The sequence below is a fragment of the Nansenia antarctica genome (assembly GCF_963989245.1).
Source record: "Nansenia antarctica genome assembly, chromosome: 7".
NCBI lineage: Eukaryota > Metazoa > Chordata > Actinopteri > Argentiniformes > Microstomatidae > Nansenia > Nansenia antarctica.
The window spans coordinates 754,229-775,797 of NC_137677.1; the positions used below are offsets into that span (position 1 = coordinate 754,229).

The 21,569-nt window shown below is 45.6% G+C and overlaps 1 protein-coding gene across 1 annotated transcript in view; it reads left to right on the forward strand.

Annotated features, from left to right (window-relative positions):
- The window catches only part of ryk (receptor like tyrosine kinase), a gene marked incomplete at its 5' end in the record, with an annotated part of 61,378 nt that overhangs the window by 418 nt on the left and 39,391 nt on the right, over positions 1–21,569 (forward strand). The window lies entirely within an intron of this gene.

Genomic DNA, 21,569 nt, shown 5'->3' on the forward strand with positions numbered 1-21,569 from the left:
TCAAGTTAGCTGTCTAGGTATGATAGCTATGCATGTATAGGTGACCTGCATGGCCCCTCATATCTCATTATAACTAGTTGATATATCATAATAATCATGGTAAAAACAGATCTATTCAAGTTAGCTGTCTAGGTGTGATGGTTATATCAGTTTCAGGTGCTGCTTGCATGGAGAGACTGGGGCCAGCTAGCTCCAACAACTTATGTAATGTCATATAACTAGTTGATATATCATAATAATCATGGTAAAACACATCTATTCAAGTTAGCTAGCTGTCTAGGTATGATGGTTATATCAGTTTCAGGTGCTGCTTTGCAAGGCTGTTTCTGCAGGGATAGTTAACTGCAGAAGAGACTGGTTCGAGCTAGCTCCAACAACTTATGTAATGTTCCACCCAAAGTTGCCCAAATCTTGCGAATGCAAAGAGTTGTCCCATAGATCGATTTGGCCATTGTCACGTACATGACACGTACATTTGACTTGAATACACAAGGGACATGTGTTGTTGTACCTAACCCTTGTATGTATGATGTCAAAGTGTGTCTAGTGACCATAATAACATGGAACATATTGAATTGAGAGAATGAAAGGATGCAGTATTTTCCAATAGGCCAAATCCAAACCATGACTTTCAGTAAGTCATTACTCTTAATAGGAAGCATATGAAATGAGGACAGGGACCACTTTGTTCTGAGGGAATATATTAATGTCAAAGCCTCTTATAGCTAGGGTACATTGTGCATTTTGAGCCAAACACATGCATAATATTTTCTAGCCCTAGCTAACTGAATTTGAGATCGTTTTAAGCCATTATAACCTAATGGCTTCTCCAGACTCGTAGAGGTTATATGTAGCCTAGCAGTTCGTGAGATGAGTGTGTTAGGGTTCGTAATGCTTTGCCCGAGCTTGCAATTTAGGATAATTCAACCATGTTTGCCCATACCTGCCTTGGCAACACTTATCCCACTGTTGAAAGTATCCCCACCCTCCATCATCTGACACTTTCATTGGCCCCATGAAATATCCAAAAGGCATGGCTCTCCCCATCATTCACAACTCTGGCATTTAGCCTATCTAATCACCCTCTGGTTTACCTGCACTATGCGGACATCCTGAGTGCAATGTTTGGAGTTTTCCACCTTGGCTTCGGACGGGTATAAAGTTAATTTGTATGGATATTAAGCAGCCTTTTGGATATTTCGTGGGGGGCCGACGGTGATCTCAGATATGGAGAGTATGTGGATCCTTTCAAAGTGTGGATAAGTGATGTCAAAACAGGTAAGAGCACTTTGGTTGAATTAGCCTCAGTCACAACACTCCGTCAAGCCATTATGACAACACTCCATCTCATGAGATTATAAGTGTCATGTTGGAGCTAGGGTCATATGTCTCTATTTCGTCAATGATATCTGTTTTTAGATGTTGTGGTTGTCTTTCTGGTGTTGTAATGTTATGTTTGTTATACAGTAGTAATCAATCACCACTCTACTGGTGCAAAACAAAAGCCACCCTATTGATTGGTAGTGAGTTGTTAATAAGGGGTTGGTTAAAGAGAACCAGGCAGTGCCGAGTGTAACCAGTCATTAACAGGGAGAGTGCCACAGAACCGCCTAATGAAGGGGTTGACGTGCTGGAGTAACAATTTCCTGCCTGAGTGAGGAAGCCTAGAGCTCGTAACATAGGGTGTTCACCCGCTCTGCCCAGAGAGAGAGAGCGTGATTTGATGACGAAATGTCACTTCCTAACGTTCTAGAACACATCTGATCAAAACAATGTGATGTTGTGGATTGTTCAGTGGGGTATTCTGTAACATATCGTTAACATGTTATCCCAAAAGGATTTCATAACATAATAGCCTATAATAGCCTATATTTGAGCAACTTTTGAAGATTTGCATGTTGTAGTAGCCTATTGATTGTCCTTAAAATGTCCCTTACAACAGTAGTAGCCTAGCGCAAATCATTTCGGATGCTATTTTCTCTTTGATGCTTTTTTTTCTTTGGCCTCCATTGATTTAGTTACACTTATTGTGGCCATGATTCAAGGGTAAACACTCCAATAACTGTTGAATGGATTGTGATGAAGACATGCTGTTTGGATCATTGGCTTTCTTAGATGATTACCTATTGGTCAACAAATGCATTCTTCATTGAACACCTTGTAATACAGACTTGTAAGCAGTGTGCTGTCAAGAACGAATCCCTGTGGAGCACGGTGAATCAGATTTAGTAGTATCAATAACTTGGGATATAAAGACATCTGTAGTGTATTGGAAATACCTCAATAGATCTCAGATAAACCCATCCCTCCGTTTGTCAGTGTGTGTTTGTCAGTGTGTTCAATTGTAGTCAGAGATTTGTGGAGATCCGTCTGTGTACAGTACAGGGTTTGGAGAGAATGTTTTTCAGCAGCCATCGGGACAGTTTTTTTCTTCTGTTGTGAACAGGACCATGACCAATGTCTGTGACATGTACTCTTTTATATTTGATATGTTCTTTGTGTAGGCCTGTTCTGTTTTAATCTTCTGGGTGTATGGTCATGATGGAAGACAGACAGACCGGTCTGTTCCCCTTTGATTTTCTAACTTGATTTTGAGACTATAAAGTTTATTGGAGAGATCTGGAAGCTTTCCTCTTGACATTGTTTTTTCTGGGATTGTGTTTAAACATATCCAAGGAGGAAATGGGTGGATTAGGCTTGTTGCTGCAGCAGACAGTTCATTGAATTGTCATGTCAGCCCTGCTATCATTAACCTAGCTTTACCGTCATCATGGTGATTTGAAACTAACCTGACAGTCATGAATGCATTGCGTTATCAATGTGGGATCGATGCCAGCGCGCACCCAGCCTCCAAAGACGAGACATCTACCAGGGACGGACTAGGACAACTAATCATCCCTGGACTTTCAGCCTACGAGGGGGCGTTGTTGATAACGATACAGAAATTGGAAAGTCAATGCATAATGGTGTGGATAACGGATGAGACAAACAATTTGCGTTCCTGCCTGTGCGTGTGTCTGGTGGGTTTATGAAAAATAGTTACTGTTAGTATCGTCCATCAAAACCATATACCATTATAATACAGCGCCGAGCGCCGAAATGTACTTCTTCTTCACGTCACTTTCCCTGGCAAACGAGATGATTGCAAAATGGAACCAGGAGCTCTCCCCCCTCCGAGAGGGCGGGTGATAAAGAGTGAAGCAACCCTCACTCTGTACTGAGCTCCCCCCGCTTGACCGCAGGTTGAAATACATCTGTCAACATGTTATATTCAATAGGTACTAGCTCTTTTAACATACAAAATGTGGTATTCTCAAGTAACTGACTAAACACAACCAGAGAATTATTTTTAGCGTGGTATCGATCTAATTGAATGATTACACTGTTACACTAATGTCAACAAATGGTCGTCTCCTCCGGACGTCACTCTGGGTAATTTGGTTAGTAACGACAGCCTGGGGCGTCTTGTGTTAAAGACATTTTTCCTGCTGAAGGAAAATGTACAAAATGAATATAATTTTTTATATATACAGGCTACTTTCCCATTGTACTGTGTCTTGCTCTTGTCTTAGCTAGCTTAGTTATTTGTAAGTACGCAGGCTATTACGGTACACAGACATCTCTCAGACTCTCAGAAGCAAGTGAAGCCGTCAGTGCCATTGTTCTTAACCTGAATAGAGGGACTAGGGATCCTTGGGGAACAGTTCTTGAGTGGACCTCTGTTCTGTCACATATCACATTAACAGGAGCTCCTGGCTCTAAATGCCGCCCCCCTCCTTCCTCCCTCCTCCCTCCCTCCCTCATCCCTCCCTCCCACGAAAGGAATAGCCTAAGCTCTGATTACAGTTGATGTGGTTAGGATGAGTGGTCCTGTTTTGAATGAGTCATCCGTGTTTGCCTTTGTCTACCTTTGCAGAAGGTTGCCGGCTGGAGAATATCTAAATGTTTGGGGATAGAAGATGCAGCAGATGCAGCCACCTTTCCAGATGTCTGATGTCTGTCTTAGTGACTGTGGTGGTCTGCTGGTGTACACGGCCGTTAAACCAGTGGCCAAACGCTGCCTATAGAGAGAGAGAGAGAGAGAGAGTCATTGAATTGATACTTAGCAAAGTAGATGGCAGGTTATGGTTAAGGAGGAGTAAAGCCTGCGATCAGCTATGCTCTCTCAGATCAGGGCTCAGTAGACGTTCCTGCTTTCACCTCATCCCTCTCAGCCATTTCCTCTCCGTCCCTCTGGGGTCTCCCAGGCTCTGTAATTCCTTTCGCAGATCTTAATCTGCCAGTGTTTCTGCAGGAGGAGTTTCAGAGTGGCTGCAGACTAGACGTGGACCTCGCCTAGCCTTATTTAGCCTATCTTTTTTTTTTCTCTGAGCATAAAACTAAACTGCTGTATCTCATGTCTCGGTGGTTGATGAAAGGTGGAAATCATCACATTAGTCGTGTGTCAGATTATACCTCGACTTGGACTCAGTTTGGCGCAATGTTGGAGATGGATTATTCTTGCAGACAGCATGGGGGCACGTTTTCCATACTTTCCATACTTTCCCCAGGACCATTTTGTTAGACACAGTTGGATGCATGCGATCTCAAATAAGGACAGGCCTAGTGCAAGTTGTCTACTTGTGTTATATGCTGCGTTCCCCATCTGCTTTTGTTGTTAACACCTGTTTACGTCTATGCCTGATAGCCCTGCACTGAAAACATCTAACTGAACTCAATCCTTTGGTCAGGATAAGAGCGCTTGCAGCCCGTAGAACAGTCGGTGCCACTTGCAGTAACTAGTAACCCTAACCCTAACTATAGTAGTCACTATAGTTACAACAACATTGCTGTATGCTCTTACACATACAACCGTGAGGTCAAGAGAGAGGTCATAATATAAGCCGACACATCAGTCCCTTTATTATACTTATACTATAAACTTTTATACCCATTTTTACACTTCATTTACTACTTCTCCTGCCTCTCAGTATAGTTTGATTGCCTGGTAGTATACTCTCTCCCCATCTACTTTACTACTTTAATCTTCTGCGTAACTAGGCAGTAGGCTCTCTAGCCGTGTGGTAGCCCTCGCATCGGCTCTGATTGTTTGGTATGTGGTGATGAAAGTTTGTCGACAGAGATTACTACTCTATGAATGATATCTGGGGAAAACAGCGTATTGGAGAAGGGGAGAGCTGGGATTCTCTTCCATGGTGTGACGCCAGAGGCTGGGGTGTGGCGGAGTGTAGGCCTCCATGCTCTTTGTGCGTTCGCTTGTCTGGCGCAGGCTGGTAGACAAGGGTGCTCTAACAGAGAGGCTTTCTCTGTCTGTATAGCCTCCCGTGCTACTTAGCTCTGGGCGCAGTCTTTGGTCTGTTTCTTTGTGAGATTTCACTGGCACATTGTTGGGTTTCGTCTGTCTTGGCATATCCTCCGTAGCAGTCTCTAGTAGAAGATGAACAGGGCATTGCACCACTCTTATCCCTCCAACCGTAGCATGCTGATGTAGGAATACCAGGTTGGACTGTGTCACCACCACCAGTCTGCTAAGCAGGGAAAGCAGTTGAGCAAATGCGTGTAGATTTTGCAGGTAAATCTTACCAGCCACTTTGGTGGGTTACCAACAAAGGTTTGCGAATGCTATGCTAATGCTAAACGAAACTGGTGCGATGTGCCATTATGGTCACCTTTTAATTAAACATTTGTGAGTGACGTCATTTGTCACTCCTGTGCATCTCACTCACGCTGCTTCTCTTGATAGTCAAACAAACCCGAGAGTGTATGAGCTTTCTTAGTTACAGCGTCTCTGGTTACAATAGCAATACAATACAATTTTTTTTTTACAAAAAATAATAAAAGCATGACAGTCAAATTCAACTATATGCAACCACGCAACTTACACACGACTGCCTGAGATAGAAAACATGCTGGGGAAAATATGTATCTGTATTTTCACAGGGATGGGCGCAAAGCTTCAAGCCTAGGCTACTACAGGAGGTTTGTTCTGTGAGTAATTTTCAATGCGTCAGAAGTCATGCTAATGTGTTTCTTTGTGATATTTCCCTTAGTTGTGACTGGTGAATTTTCCTCGGCGGGTAGACGGAAAAGTACATTTCATCCCCAGCTCATTTACTTTAGTTAGAGAATCTGGAGTTATTTATCTATTTCTCTCTGTAAGACATTTCTTTTTGGCTCAGGGAACCCTCCGCCTCTCTCCAATCTTCCAGTCTTTGTCACTGCCTGGCACAGTAACCCTCACGAGCCTCTGCAGCCTCCAACAATAACAAACAACCATATTAAAGCAGCACTCAGTAGGCTACATTGAGGCTGTCGTGCCTTGGGAAAACCCTAGTATTTTAAGTATGATGTAAAACAATGCAAGGGAAATTGATTGCTATATGTATCATCCGGTTATTCTTGAGGAGCAGACAGTTTCTCCAGATATTGGAGGAGACACCCTGACTGCCCTTTACACAGTTGACCTTGAGCAGATAAGCAGCGTCCTGTGTCATCCGCGGGTGCTCTATCTCCAGACTTCCCTGAGAGGCAGGCTGACTGTTTGGGAGCCTCTGCATCGTTAGCCAGGCCCTTATCAGCAGTTACCAGGGAGCTGTGGAAGGGTAGGGGGGTGGTTGATATAAATCACATACTTTTGGAAGGGAGTTCTTTCTTCTTTGCAGTTGCACCAGGGTGATCCTGACACTTGGAGGGGGAAAGATAGCAAAGATAGATGAGAGATGTCTGCAAGGTATGGAATGTGAACCCAAATATACCCATTTGTATTGCTGCTGCTCTGAGAAAGAATAAGAATAATAGTGAAAATGCAACTAACAAAGCAGTCATCTGTACACTGAAAAGCTGTTGTCAATCTCTTTGGAATCAGAATATTTTTGCTCAATCATGTTTGGCTCGTACCACAAAGCACTGCTGGGTGCCCACTGCCCACACATAAATGGTAAACAGACTGCACTTATATAGCGCCTTTATCCAAAGCGCTTTACAACGGCCTCTCATTCACACATTCACACATCAATGGCGGCAAGCTACCATGCAAGGCGCCGTCCCGCTCACTGGGAGCAATTTGGGGTTCAGTGTCTTGCCCAAGGACACTTCGACATGTTGCCAGCCGGGGCTCGAACCGCCCATCTGCCAACCTTGCGATCATTAGACGGCAGCTCTACCTCCTGCGCCTCAGCCGCCCTGCTGGGTGCCACACGTGTGGGTGGTGGGAGTTCCAGGATGGCCTCTCGCTGCATTCATTTCAAGTGGTGTTTCCTTGATGGAGATGAAGGCAGCTGAAATAATGTCATGTCATGAATAATGTGTTTGTAATTAATAGTGGAGGGCTTCGTGCTTCTTCAGTCCTGGCCGTGACTATCTAGATTCTAGACCAACGGAACTTTCCACAGAGTCCGACCCAGACGTTGCAGGTTAAACCATCCTTCAGAAACCTGTCAGGAGAAACAGACATCCAGGAAACTGTTGTTCATTAATGAACGCAGAAGCATGCGCCAGATCAGTCAGGTGTGGTGTGGTAATGGGGGAGAGTAGTCAGTACTCAGGTCTAGAAGGATCTGGAAGGATGGCATGTCAACCAGAGCACCAGCGCTGAACCGCAGCCCATGCAGGGGCGCAGGGACGTGAGCTGCCTGTTGATACCCCTCACGTTTGTTTGACCTACTGTCTGACCTGAGGTGCAGAATCAATGTAAATGTATTTAAGTGCATTTCTACTCACTCGTTTGTCTGTGTAGCCTATTCATGGGTGATTTAGGCCTAGCCACATGCTGGTAGTGCAGAGTAGGGATGGACGGTTTCCAATTATTGAAACCGAAAAACCGTCAGAGAGTAAAACCGCGGTTTTACGGTTAACCGAAAAATACAGTAAAAAATAAATAAATAAATAAAAAAAGTAAAAAAAATAAAATAAAAAAGAGCGCCAATTTCAAATAATTGAGCCCTACTGCTACAATACACTCATGTCGAACACCATTAAAACACCGTAAGCACAGTCGCAACACATTTAGGCTACTTAGTTTCACAAATATAAGTGGAAAGGCAGACTTTTGTAAGCTACACCATACATGAAAACACATGAACACTTAACACACCAGCTCCGCTGATCCAGGGTGCACGCCTGCACGGAAGATCATCTCTTGGAACAGCGTCTTCATTGAATGAACTGCTTTCTCAATATCTTGGTTCTTAGACAAAGTTTCAGCTGCTGCTCAATGTATTTAAATATTTGAATACTGCTCAATAATCACTGAAATATTAGACTTAGAATTATGCAGTGAACATACTTAAAGCTTTTCATAAAAACCACATGCCGCGAGACTGACTCGTCCTGAACTGTCGTAAGTCAATCAACAAAGAATGCCCCATCAAAATAAAAGTGCCCATGGTAGAGCTGTCAAAATAGAGCTTTCAAAATAAATGTACTAATACAGATAGAGATAAATACAGAACTACCTTTGCGTCACTAAGTGACCGCGTATCTTCTGAGACATGCGTTCTGTCATCACTTTCAGTAGCGCCTTCACACACAGTGGCGCTGTGCACAAACACTCTTGATCCGTATAGCTCTTGTTTTATTATATTGTGGTTTAGTAAATACTGCACTTGGAGTTACATTCAATGCATGATTTGTGCTATAGAACATAAATAAAGTTTGATTGATTGATTGATATCAAATCAAATCACATTTTATTTATTCTCACAAAAGTGACCCAATGCGCTTTACAGAGAGCAGCGAAAATGATCTTATTAAATGTAAGCGAGTAATTGTAAAAAACCTTTCCTATCTACCAATAACTGAAGGCAACTATCTTTCCCATAGAGTGATTCGTTACCCTTAAATATAATCCCAATTAGATATTAATCCTCAGTTATTCTTCACAACTGACCAAACCTCTCACTCATTGCGCGGCAGATTCAGACTGTATCATTGTTATTTTCACACACGACAAACATGTGACATGTTCCAGTTTTATTCTTATTCTATTTTGTTCTTCTAAAAAATAAAATAAAAAAAAAAACGGTTTCAGACGGTTTTGATAAAAAACCGTTTCTATTTTTATAAACCCCGGTTTTCGGTTTAACCGAAAAACCGTCCATCCCTAGTGCAGAGCTGACATGTTGATGAGGTAGAGGCCAAGTTCAAAGGCTATAGAATCCAAGGCTTGGTCTTTTAAGTCGTATTCTGAACACTGTACTGGTACTTCTCATTGTGGGACATGGAAACAGTATTCGGTTGTTAAGTCGTGACGTGTTTCCCGGGTCCAAAGTTGGCTGAGACGCTCTCTTCGAAATGCCTCAGTAATAATAATAATTCATTATATTTATATAGCGCTTTTCCGAGGCTCAAGGACGCTGACAATATGGGGAAAACGGGAAAGTGCTGCTGTGTCCCTTGTATGAATAGATCTGAGTCTAAAAAGCGATTGAACTGTCATTCTACCGCTTTAGTACACTGGTACTCTGGTGCTTTAGTAGTACACTGGTACTCTGGTGCGGGGAATTTCTGCTTTGGACCCGGAAATTGCTAAACGTCACGTTTGACGTCAGACTTAACAACCGAATTGTTTTTGTCCCTGTTATAAAATATGATTACGGCTAAGATGAGATCATAAGATCAGTGCACACTGCACACAGACCGTTGACCAGTTTGAGAAATGCTCCACCTTCACCAATCACTAGTGTATATCAGCTCAGTTAGGCCTGATGTCAGATACAGTGGGCTACTTGACTATCCTGATCTAGTGTAAGAAGAGCTGTTGTGTATGTGGTCTGTTGGGCTGAAATTCAGCTGCCCATTGATAGTGCCTTGACATAATACTTTGAATAATGCTCAAAGTAGTTGTTGTCAGTAGTTGTAGGCTGAGTGTTAGCCTCAGCTTTCAAGAGTGAATTTAAGGTGAATTTCAGGTTGGCACAATGCCCTGCTACCAGGCCTACACAGTTTTTAACACATGCTCCTCTTGTTGACAAAGTCATTCTGAGAGACCAGATGATTTACTTAACAGAAGGTACAGAGAGCACATGATGTAAACATGTGTTGGATCGCTTTCTACCTTAGTTTTATGTCTTTGGCTTTTGAGAACCTGTGTTTCAAGATATGTAGCCTATTATATAGATATGTATTACCTAGTGGATAGATTCTCCAGGCAGTTACAGTTACGTTAGCTACACGTGTAGTAGCTTAACTCAGTAATTACTCTGGTAACAAACAGAATTAACATGCTGTTACAGGCTTTGAATTCTGTACCTCAACCAGATTATGTTAACTAACCATTGTTAGGCTACTGCTTTCACAGGCAAAGCAGTCTATATTTCCAGTTTAGAGAATAAACTCCCACAGGTCTACATCCTTATCTGTTACTGCATGAGAGTGTCTCTAAAGCAGCTGTGAGTGACACTGTTCTGTGATAGTGATCTTAAAAACTGTTGAAAACTGTTTATAGCACACAGGCAGTTGTGGCTTTATTTGTCCTCATTTTGATAACTGTATTAAAATAAGGAATGCTCCATGATGAGAACCCCATTGGGACATGACGAAGAGAGAAAAACAAATCTCTTAAGTGCGTGCGCTTGCGTGTGTGTTGAGTTAGGCGCGGGTTAGGGTTAGGGTTAGGGTTAGCAGGCTGCATCCCTGATTGTTTTTGCACATGTGACCAACAGACCAACAGGCTAATTGACCCACTGTCTTGTAAATCCTTCACTGTGACATGGGACACTTTTCTAACCCCTCCAGCCTCCTCCTCATAAATGGATGGTAAATGGACTGCACTTATATAGCACCTTCCATAGCGCTTTACAATAGCCTCTCATTCACCCATTCACACACACATTCACACACCAATGGCGGCAAGCTACCATGCAAGGCGCCGGCCCGCTCATTGGGAGCAATTTGGGGGTTCAGTGTCTTGCCCAAGGACACTACGACATGGCCAGCCGGGACTCGAACCGCCGATCTGCCAACCTTGCGATCATTAGACGGCGGCTCTACCTCCTGCGCCACAGCCGCCCCTCCTCATCACCTGCCCTCCCCAACCCCCCCAGCTCCCTCATCGGCCGTGGCTCACGTCCTTGCTGTCCAGATCTGACCTCCTGCAATATCTAGCAGCTATCATGTAGGCCTAAAGCCCAATTTATACTTCTGCGTCGAATTTACGCGTGGCTACGCCGTAGCCTACGCCGTAGCCTACGCAAGGGCTCTCCCAATTTATACTTCTGCGTTGGTCGGTCGGTCTGCGTCGCCCTGCAATTACACCGTCACATCGCTAGTTGGCAGTGTGTTTTCTATGCCCCTGAATCATGTCGGCCGGGGCAGAGGAACAGGGTGACCATACGCGTAGATAGGAGTGCTCCGGTGTCCTGCTTTGGTAGTCTAATGGAAGTATATTACATAATAACAACTGCTCGGATAGGATTGCGGGTTGTTTTGGTTTAATAAGTGCCATAGCTAGTCTACTGCAGTGGAGGTTTCAGGAGGAGGGTGTGTGCAAGCGTGGTGTGCGTGCGCGTTACTTCCCATAATGACCGCCTGTTTGAGTTTGGTGTTCCATGGAAGATGCTTCAGTGGCCCGGCAGCACGTGGAGCTGGGGAGGGTATGGCTGAGTAGGGCCTGAGCTGTTTGCTCTGAGGGAATTTGTCACGGTGGAAAGTAAGCACTAAGAGAGTCTGTCTTCTGGTTCTCTCAGGGCACTCACACACTGGCCTTCATCTCCCTGCTCACCATGGCAGGACAAATATTGGGCTTTTCCAGTCACGTTAAGCTCACAACCACAGGCAGAGAAAACAACAACTGTATGACTGAATCGGGAGTTCCCCTGGAAATTGATTTGAAGGTAGATGGATGCAGGTTCAGGGTGTAGCTATTGATGATATGACTGTTGGTCGTAAGTCATCTTCATTCTTCAGATATAACACATAACACTTCTACATCTCAATGTGGTCTAAACTAATAGGCTACTGTTTTCAATTAATAACCGGTATATGCATTATATTATGTTCCATGCAGGCCAGTACATTAATGACTCACTTCTCTGCAACGAGAGCCACAAACACACACCAACCTATTTAGGAAACAGTTCATTTTTACTCCTCATAGTGTGTGTGTGATGTGTTTGGAGTAGGGGTGGGCATCAATGATCGACGATCGATAATTGATCGATAAGGATCTTGGTCGATCACAAAATATTTTGCTCGATAATCGTTAATATTTTTTTATTTTTTTTAATAATAATAATAATAATAATAATGGAAATTAGTTTGTCCACGTTATGTGTGAGAAATGAACTTTGCATTTGCTGCTGACATCCCCATCGAAACCGAAGTTTGCACCTTTCTGAGGGAGCCTTCTGTGGGCCTGAACTGCGACCCAACTGACTGGTGGAAATTAAACGAAAGAAGGTTTCCTCGGTTGGCCAAATTAGCGCGGACCTACCTCTGCATCCCCGCAACCTCGGTGCCCTCGGAGCGAGTGTTTTTTTGTTGTTGTTTTTTTAAATGAAAAAAGCGATTTTTGTTTTTGTTTTTTTGTTTTATGAAAAAAAAAGCTTATCGATTAATCGATAATTGATCGTTAATTCTTGCGATTATCGAAAAAGAAATGTTGATCGTTTGCCCAGCCCTAGTTTGGAGACATCCGTCCAGCTAGCCCAACTTGAATAAGAGGCCAGAGCCGACCAACCACCCCCCATCTCCTCTCCTCCATCTCCTCCCCCCCCATCTCCTCTCCCCCATCTCCTCTCCTCCCCCCATCTCCTCTCCTCCCCCCATCTCCTCTCCCCCATCTCCTCTCCTCCATCTCCTCTCCCTCATCTCCTCTCCCCCACCTCCTCTCCCCCATCTCCTCTCCTCCCCCCATCTCCTCTCCCAGACCTCCTCTCCCCCATCTCCTCTCCTCCAGAGGGGCTGAAAGGCGACCAGAGGCCCATAGAAAAGAGGTTGTGAACAGTGAGCAGATGATTGGCAGCTGTATTCATTTCCTCAATGCCAGTCACCAAGGACCGTGGCGTTTAAAAGGGGAGGCCCTGCTCCCGTCTCTTTTGTTCAACATTTGCTGCACTGGCGGGAGATTCTGTCCAGCAGGACTTCATGTTTAATTTTAATTGCCTTTCTTTAGTTTAAACCTGAACTGGCTGCTTTCTGTGTGCAGCCCCAATAGCCTCGATCCTCAATTAATGTTTCATTTCCATTGATGTTCCACAGCTGTTGAGGTTAGTAGGAACTAGGAAGTTAGACGTTTTCGTTGACAGACATAAAGCATGACATCACGGTACATCAGCTTCATTTATTGCAACTCCCTGTATTTTATCTTGCACAGTCCCTTTAGTAGTACAGTCACACTGCACTGTAGGCTCACTGTGGATGTGGAACCTTGGAAGAATGTTTGATCAAAAGTAGTTGCAGTTGTATTTATGTTGTATTTTATGTTTTAACCTAAAGCCAAATATGCATTCAGTTGTGTTTAATGGGAAACAGATGTTTCATGTGAACATCTGTAAAAATCCAAAAAACTATCGTGAATTCTAGAAATGGTGTTCTCTCCATAACATACACCCTTTTGACCTTGCTCATACTATGTGTGTGTATGTCCAGCAGCCATATAAGCCATGGCTGTTCACCCAGCAGCCCGTGTGAAAACATGGTCCAGATTTAGAAGAGAGGGGAGCTGTGTGAGCCCACTTAAATGATCCTGTATTCGCCTCAAGGTGAAATCCCCCTGCCACAAACAGCTCGTCATATTTCTGTTTCTTCAGTAAACCGATTTCTATTTGTTGAGTAAACCGAGGCGCCTCACAGTCACAGCAAAAGGCCGTCAATGAAACACCCATATGGAAGAGAGTCGCAGGCTTGTTCAGATTCCTTTGCATCGCCTCTTTGCCCTCGGGGCACGCCATGATGGAATAAAAGGCGGGGGAAAGTATGTATGCCTTCTTTGAAGTAAGAGAAAGAGAAACCTCAAAGACCGTGGGTTTTGAATGTTAGTTTTCCACAGACCAAAGTATCCCATTAAAGTATTTGCTCCACTCAGAATCAGCTTCTCGATGGTTGAGCAGTGTGGTGGTTGTACAGATGCACATTGCACAGAGCCTAGGGTTAGGGTTATACAGACAGAGCATCCTTAATGGGCCAATATTAACCTAAAGTGCCGGATCAGGAATGGGAGATAGCGAATCCGATGCCATGATGCAAACTGCGGTAAAAACTTGGCAGAAACGTGCATCATCGACTGACAGCTGAGATGACACATGACTGTGTGGTGGCAACAAAAACAACCATGTCTGCGGTCTGGAATCACTTCACACACTCGTGACAGACACCAGTAAAAACTGTGTCGTGTTTCGAGGGGTGGCAGTAACATTTGACATTTAAAAAATAAAATGTGCTTTTTATCGGACGTTCAGTACTCGAAATCGATATAGGTAATGGAAATGTCGTATCGGTGCATCCCTAGTTCTCTCTGCGTTTCACAGAGAGAAAGTCCTACACCGTGACGGTCCTTTGCCACCCCCACACTGACCAGCTCTTTCATGCCTGTCCTCTCGGGCCTGTGAAGTTGACCTGGATGTCGAGTCACATCTGAAAGTGGTTTTCAGTCACTGCTCGCCAGCCTAATTTCTCATTTGCCTTTCGCCTCACCTGTTTGGTATTAGGCTGATTGCTCGCCTGACCATCTGTAAAAAAGGGAGAGGAGAGGAGAGGAGAGGAGAGGAGAGGAGAGGAGAGGAGAGGAGAGGAGAGGAGAGGAGAGGAGAGGAGAGGAGAGGCCATGCTGGTACAGAATTCTAGAGAGGTGGGATTCTATTCGGTTAAGTCTGATTCCGGGTCCAAATAAAAATAAATAATAAGAAATAAGAAATTCCCTGCACCCTGAGTACCAGGGTACTAAAGCGGTAGAATGACCGTTCAATCGTTTTTTAGACTGGGATCTATTCATACAACAAGGGACACAGCACTGCGGCATTTCGAAGATAGCGCCTCAGCCAACGTTGGACCTGGAAACACGTCACGACTTAACAACCGAAGAATTCCACCTCTCTACCTACACAAGGTGGTCAGACCCTCTATTTTCACCAAGGGACCAAATAGATTTAACTTGGTACCACTAACAAACACTATTGTACTTTCTCAGCCAACTGTGAACTAAGCATTCCACAGAGGTTCAACCAAAAGCTATACAAACGTCTCGATGGCCCAGTTGAAAAAAATCAACAAGTCATGTCTACTTGCTTGTGTTCTCATTAACCCTCGGCACTAAATTGAAAAGCAGGCAAACGCAAAAACATCCACTATTGCTTTCACCTCCCCTGCATTTTCAGCTCATTCCAGTTCTCTTGGTATTCAGTTGGTGACGTGTTTCCGGGTCCAACGTCGGCTGACGCGCTCTCTTCGAAATGCCTCAGTAATCATAATAATTCATTATATTTGTATAGCGCTTTTCCGAGGCTCAAAGACCCTGACAATATGGGGAAAACGGGAAAGTGCTGTGTCCCTTGTTGTATGAATAGATCCCAGTCTAAAAAACGATTGAACTGTCATTCTACCGCTGTAGTACACTGGTACTCTGGTGCAGGGAATTTCTGGTTTGGACCCGGAAATTGCTAAACGTCACTTTTGATGTGAGACGTAACAACCGAAAAACTTGGTATATTATTGGTATAACTCAGAGACACTGACAGACACACTCAGTTTCATAACATGGTGACTAAAGAGAAGAGAAGAAGGAAAACTCGCCAAATTTGTTCTGATTTTTGTCCACATTTCCGGACCCTTGCTATAAACATGGACAAGCAGAGATGTGTTAGTCAGTGTGTGTCTATGACGTGTAAACATGCAGTATGTCAGACCTGTTGAAGACCCTCTCACCCTCTCAGGGATGGAAGGCACTAGTGGGGTGTTTGGTTAGTTAGTTACCACAACATCTTGTGTCTAACCCTAAACATGTTTGCAGAAACAGGACGTTGAAATGATATGTTTATGAACCAGTCATGTCCATGCACATTCAGACATTTGCCTTCCTTTTCCTATCTCTCTCAATCACAGACAAAAAAAACAGGCTTCCCTCTTCAACAGTGTCCCTATGAAACCCAAGATCCTGAGATCCTGAGATCCTCCTCACCACACTAGCCTGCTACTGCCTATGGGGTAGTTTGTTTGGAGTTTCCAGTTGATAGAGTTTCGAGCAGCAGCAGGGCGGCCCTCCCGTTCCCCCTCCCTGGTTAATCTGGGCAGTGTCTCTCCATTGGGAGGCCAGGGGGAGTGTTTATATCTCCTGGTCGCTCAGGGATGGAGGCGCAGGGAGGCTCAGCGAGGTTCTGCACACAGGAGGTTCTTTGTTATACCTGTCGTCCGCTGCCTTGCCACCTGGCCACTGCCACCTTTTGTTCTCCTCCTCCTCCCAAAGCTGCAACGTGATCCAGAGCTTACAAGGGGAGCACAGTGTGTTTACTTAAGCTTGTGGGGCCCAAAATAAAAGAGGAGATTTGTCACTCCAGATGTGTTGCTCTCTTTCGCTCTTTTCCATCCTCCTCCATTTATAGTTGAGCATCATATCCAAGGAATGTCGGAAGACGCTGGGTTAGACATTGTCTTTCACACTGCCCCCCAGTGGTCATTATCCAACACTGAGTTACATTCTTTACATTTAAATTGTTGGCATTTAGCAGACACCTTATTCCAAAGCGACTTACAATCAATACATTTGAATACTAAGCAAGTGAATCATCAGTCCACCAGTCGTAGCAGGAAGAGTAATCCAGCTCAGGCCCGGGGCCATTGATAGAAGGAAAAACCTTCTCCTATCACCTTCTTCTAAACCTTTTTTGTTTTTTTTGTTTTTTACACTGGAGAAACAGAGAAGCAGTACAAGGGGGGGCAATAGAAGTTTTTAGGGACTCAGTAGAGGGGGAAAGCGGGTGTCTTTAGAAGACGCAGTGCTGAGGGGCAGAAGATGTCTCAGGAGGAGCAGTTAAGGTGTAACCTGAAGAGATGGGTCTTCAGTCTACGACGAAAGATGGGTAGTAGTGACTGTAGATGTCTTCAGTAGCTTCAGTGAGCAACAAAACAGAAGTGATGAAACCAGACTGAGATGACATGCCTTCTTCTCACACATAAAAGAGTTCTTATGTGTTCTTATGAAATCTCAGATCGCTTTGAACGGGCTCCCGGGTTTGTTTCCGTGTGTTGTTTTGATGAGGTAATAATACAAGCAGAAAGTCTGTCCTCTCATGTGGTGTTGCTTACGTTGCTTTGAGGCTGGGTTTTCTGTTGGACTTCCACCACCTCCACCCCCGTCCCTAAGCCCCCTACTACAAACACTAGCTGCTTTAGTTTAGAACGCTATTAAAAACAAACCACCATGTTTCTTAACCATTAATTTGGATGCTTTCTTTGCAACTCTTTGGTGCTAAAAGTAGCTTCTTCTTCTCCTCTGATATGTTATTATAAGCTAATACCTTGTAGCTATATTATCTACAGCTGTATTGGGTACATCTGTACTCATTATTGTAGTTATCTGCTGGTGCGGAGAGTGCACATACCTTGTTATAAGTTGGCTTGTTACAATAGGGCCTGGCCGGCAGGGCCTCTCTCTCTGTGTCTTTGAGCTGTCCCTCCCTGGCTTTTAAAGGACATGACAGGCTGGCAAATGTCTCAGGCCGTGTGAACCGAAACTTGAGGCATTTAAGGCTGACTTGAGTGAGAAGAAATCCAAGAATCAAACTGGAATTAGGCCTACTACTGTTTGACTAGATTTTCTTTCCCCCTGTTCTGCTCTGAGCAGTGGAAGCAATTGAACCATGAAAGTGCATTATAAAAGAGAAAATCCCTGGCATAGCTGTACACATCAGAGGTCTGGTATTAAGGCATCCGGAACCCATCGGTGAGTGGTTTTTAAAAGCCATGTGGTTGACCACAGCTTCTTATGAAACCAACTAGTTACTAGTGTGTAAAACATCTCTCCTCTCGAGTCATACAGAAACAAACATGGTGGACTAGCAAAGCCTTTTACCCCAGTTCACACACACACACACACACACACACACACACACACACACACATGGCCCTCCCATGCGTATCCCATAATCCTCCCCCAGGTTTCCCTTCCTCTCCCTTTCAGAGATCGCGGGGGGGTCAGAGGTCAGTGGCAGTATGGTTCAGCATCCTTGACCTCTACGCACACATCCCCCATACTAACTCACTGAATGGTTTAGAGGGTGTGGGTTAGTTGCTGTTGCCATTACCACAAATTCCTTGTTTGGAAGATGTTGTGGCTGGGGCTTGTTTGGCAAAGGCACAGAGGGAGGGGCAGAGGTCGGTCCAATCCAAAACCCCTCCCCTCCTCCATTCTCCCCCGCCCTCCCCTCCATTCTCCCCCGCCCCTCCCCCTTTCTCCCGGCTGCCTAGTTTTAATTGGTATCAAAGCAGTGTGGCCACAGGCGGAGGAGGGAAGTCACATGGAATTGAGCATGAGGAAGGTAATTATTACAGCACTAATCTCAGGCAGCGTGTGTGTATGTGTGTGTGTGTGTGTGTGTGTGTGTGTGTGTGTGAGAGTGTGTGTGTGTGTGTGTGTGAGTGTGTGTGAGAGAGAGTGTGAGTGTGTCTGTGTCTGTGTCTGTGTGTGTGTGTGTGTCTGCGTGTGTGTCTGCGTGTGTGTCTGCGTGTGTGTCTACGTGTGTGTCTGCGTGTGTGTCTGCGTGTGTGTCTGCGTGTGTGTCTGCGTGTGTCTGCGTGTGTGTGTGTGTCTGCATGCGTGTGTGTGTGTGTGTCTGCGTGTGTGTGTGTGTCTGCATGCGTGTGTGTGTGTCTGTATGCGTGCGTGTGTGTGTGTGTGTGTGTCTGCGTGTCTGCGCCTGGGGGTTAGCGCATGAGGGCCTGTGTATGGAGGTATGAACCTTCCTCTATTGTTCAGACCGTGGCCAGGGCACGACCAGGGTTACTGGGCTGGCTGGCTGGTTACTGGGCTGGCTGGCTGGTTACTGGGCTGGATGGCTGGCTGGCTGGTTACTGGGCTGGCTGGCTGGCAGCGGCAGGCAGCCCCTCTGCTCCAGAGATGCAGCCCCTCTGCTCCAGAGATGCAGAGGAATTCAGCCCCACCGGCTCCTTCCAGCCCATTACCCCTGGAGGTGTCAGCCGTCCCTGGGCATCAGCGTACGCTCCTCAGCCTGGTCTGGAGGGACGTCTGGCCCTCTGGCCTGAGGCAGACGGTGGTCTATCTCCTCTCCCCTCCTTCCCTCTGGCCTGAGGTAGACGGTGGTCTATCTCCTCTCCCCTCCCCTCCTCCCCTCCTTCCCCCTCTCCAGCTGGTAGGTCCTGTGAATGGTTCTAATTGAGCCGATGTGAGAGCTGAGAGGAGTCTATGGAGACTGAGCTGTGAGGTGGAGCCCCGGGGTATTGGGGCAGCACAGGGGTTTCTGCTAGGAGAAGTGGTAGCCTAGCCAGCCAAATGAAAACTTCTTTTTTTTTGACCATACACACTATTTTGGTGGCATCCTAACATCCCAAATATTCTACCCCAAATATACACAGCTTAATTGAACATTTAAATGAGCAAACCTCATAACAAACTGAATTAGTTTAACACCCACTTGTTGTTGTTGATTTGGTAGCCACACATTGTGAAAGAGATGTTTATATTCAAAGCCATCTCTGTACTCACCTAATAGACTGCTTTTACTAGATGGACAAAAAAAGACGTGAGTAACAGTTGCACATTACTTGACACGATGTATAGCTCATCTGGCTAGCTCCCTGGTCCTCCATACATCTGGCTAGCTCCCTGGTCCTCCATACATCTGGCTAGCTCCCTGGTCCTCCATACATCTGGCTAGCTCCCTGGTCCTCCATACATCTGGCTAGCTCCCTGGTCCTCCATACATCTGGCTAGCTCCCTGATCTTACATACATCTGACTAGCTCCCTGATCCTCCATACACCTGGCTAGCTCCCTGATCCTCCATACATCTGGCTAGCTCCCTGGTCCTCCATACACCTGGCTAGCTCCCTGGTCCTCCATACATCTGGCTAGCACCCTGGTCCTCCATACATCTGGCTAGCTCCCTGGTCCTCCATACATCTGGCTAGCTCCCTGGTCCTCCATACATCTGGCTAGCTCCCTGGTCCTCCATACATCTGGCTAGCTCCCGGGTCCTCCATACATCTGGCTAGCTCCCTGGTCCTCCATACATCTGGCTAGCTCCCTGGTCCTCCATACATCTGGCTAGCTCCCTGGTCCTCCATACATCTGGCTAGCTCCCTGGTCCTCCATACATCTGGCTAGCTCCCTGGTCCTCCATACACCTGGCTAGCTCCCTGGTCCTCCATACATCTGGCTAGCACCCTGGTCCTCCATACATCTGGCTAGCTCCCTGGTCCTCCATACATCTGGCTAGCTCCCTGGTCCTCCATACATCTGGCTAGCTCCCTGGTCCTCCATACATCTGGCTAGCTCCCGGGTCCTCCATACATCTGGCTAGCTCCCTGGTCCTCCATACATCTGGCTAGCTCCCTGGTCCTCCATACATCTGGCTAGCTCCCTGGTCCTCCATACATCTGGCTAGCTCCCTGGTCCTCCATACATCTGGCTAGCTCCCTGGTCCTCCATACATCTGGCTAGCTCGCCGGTACTTTCCGCTCTGCATCGTGCTTGAGTACGTCCACGTATGTTAGTGTGGGACGCCCTCGTGATTGATGCCCGTGTGTTGGCTCCCACAGAACCCGTCTGCTGGCTGGCAGCTCCTGGTGTCTCTGGCAGTGACCTGCCAGCCTCATTCTCCTGACTGCTATTTTCTCACTTATCCCTGGTGACCCCCCCCCCCCCCCCCTCCATACAGATGCTTGTTGGTAATATGCTGAGGTTGCATCGCTAATGTAAACTGGCAGTGCATTCCACAATCTGGAGCATAAAATGAGAATGCAGCCTCACCAAACCTCTTCTTTTATACATGTGGTACACAGAGAAAACCAGCGTCAGAAGACCTGAGAGCTCTATTGGGCTGATATGCTAGCAGAAGATCTTTCAGATATTCCGGTGCTATGCCAGTTAAGCGTTTCTAATGTCCTGGATGTGCAAACAGCTAAACAGAGCAGAACAGAGTAGCTCCTAGGGTGTAGTAATTCCAGAAGATCTGTATATTTGATGGAAAGCATTCCACAATGTCCCACTTAAGCCTCCCCTAACCCAAATTTCCCCCAGATAGGAAATTGTTGTCATATTTCAAGGGTTGTCTTACTTGGTGTTTGGATGGGCACTAAAGAGCTCTCAAGTGCTAACACGTGTAGCACGTGTCAGTCAGTCCCACTCGTATTTTTTATTTTATTGGACAGATTCAGTGAAGACAGACAGGAAAGTAGGAGAAGAAGAAGAGAGAGAGAGGTCATGTCAGCAGGGCATGGGTCGGATCCGAACCCATCATGCCGACATGGGCATAATATGTACGTGCACTGTAGACCGCGGTGCTAAGACCACTGGACCACCCCAGGCCACCAGTCAGTCAGTTGTAAGGAACCTTGATGCAAACTGCCATTCAGCTAGCACTACTGTACATTGAGGATGTTCTGCTAGCACTACTGTACATT